We start from the raw sequence: 1,862 nt of genomic DNA on the forward strand, positions 1-1,862 counted from the left end.
CCGCGGAGCTCTGGGCCCAACTCCCCTTCCCACAATCAAGGCAGCCCAGCATGGGCAGGAAGATCCAAAGGGCGCTGTCACCGGGACGGCAGCCTGAGGACCTAGAGGGGAGCTGCCCTGCCTCACCCCTGTCAGGGTGTTGGGGTTAAGAAGAGCACGGGGCTGTGGTGGGCAGAAGAAACCCCTATCCTGGCTGGGGGAGGCGGCTCTGGAACCCAGCCAGCCACAGGCGCCTGCGCAGTGACGCACCTGCCCTGCTGCTGGCACCGCACCAACCAACGCACCTGGGCCAGGTGCAGCCATCTGCTCTGACTGCCACTGCCCTGCCGGCCCTGGTCAGGCCTACTTCCTGCCCAGCTGGGCGTGGGAACCTTGGGACGCAACAGCTGTCGCCTGGGGGGCTTCCTCACTGCTGGGACTGCACAGGACAAGAACACCACTCCCAGGCTGCCTGATGCTAGGGTGGGGACCGAGAGCCCCAGGGGCTTCGCAAGGGGTTTTAGCTCCCCCTGCATTAATGCCACACCAAGACCAGGTCTTGGGGACAAGAATGAGCTGCGCTGTGGCTCCAAAGAAGCTGTCACTCGTGAGTAGCTGAGCCCAGCATAGAGACAGTGACACAGGACAGCAGAGATTCAAGAGTAGGCCTGGCTGGAGGACAGGAAGTGGCCTCTCTTGTCTTCCCTTGCAAGCGACTCCCTGCTACTCATAGATGTGTGCCGCCTGGGGCCTGGAAGCAGCTAGTTCTTAAGCCATCTCTTTCTGCGCAGAAGCCAGGCAGGCTGCTGGGGGGACTTGGGGAGGGGCTTCCAGATCCCCATAATGTGTGTCCCAGAGGAAGGGGACACAGTCCCTCCTTAGTCATGTTCTGTCATTTTCTGAGTGCTGCAGGAAGGCTGGCTACTCCTCCAAGGCTCCCGAGGAACAGCCTGTGTTGGCGACCAGGACACTAGAAGAAGAAGACAGACTGGGGAAGGGACAGTCACTGGCTCGGCCAGTGCCACATGGACCATGATGCCCTAGGCCCTGGTCTGGGAGGCAGGATGTGGGGGAAGCTATCAGATGGGGGGGTGGCTGTGTCGGGCTGGGCCCTGCAGACTGTACTGTGAGACCCTGGCAAGCAGGGCAGGGCCTAGTGGCCTCTGTGTCCCCAGGGTGCTGGGGATCAGTGGATGTTTAATAAACATGGTGGATCAGTGAGCAGGGGCTGAGCCATGGACAGCCTGGCATGGCTTTAATCCCACCCGCAGGCCTGCCTTGCCTTGGAATGTTTGCTCCTGAGGGCTGGGGAGGCCAAGCCAGCCCATCCTGTGAGCACCAGCTCCTGCGAAGACCCAGGCTCTGCGTCAGACACAGAGTGGGATCCGGGCCCCGCAGCAGAGGCTGCAGCCCAGGGGCACACTGTGGGGCCGGCTCACCAGCTGCAACCTGCCTCTTCCTGCTCCTGCTGCCTGGTCTGGGACTTGCCTGGCTTCTTGCAGCAGTGGGGAGGGGAGTGTGTGGACAGCGGTGACTCACAGGTCAGGTGCTCCAGGATCCTGGCTCTCAGGGGCTAGGCCCTGGCATGCCCAGGTGGGTGAGGTTCAGGACCTGAGGCAGAAGCCAACAGTTTCTCAGCAGGATGTGCAGGAGCCAGGCTTGTACTACAGGGACGACACCCCCGCGGTGCCCAGACCCCACCCCACCCTGTGTGATGGCTAAAACCAAGCTGGGCATGCTCCTGTGAGTGTAGGAAGAGTGGCTTCAGCATAGGGGCTTCTCTTTCTTCCTTTTTTGAGGACAGAGTCTCACTGTCAAACTAACCCGAATACTCCTGTCTCGGCCTCCTGAGTGCTGGGATTGTTGGTAGGATTATAGGCATG

Source organism: Fukomys damarensis, unplaced genomic scaffold (genome assembly GCF_012274545.1).
Source record: "Fukomys damarensis isolate Sample0158 unplaced genomic scaffold, DMR_v1.0_HiC HiC_scaffold_23, whole genome shotgun sequence".
In the NCBI taxonomy this organism is placed as follows: Eukaryota; Metazoa; Chordata; class Mammalia; order Rodentia; family Bathyergidae; genus Fukomys; species Fukomys damarensis.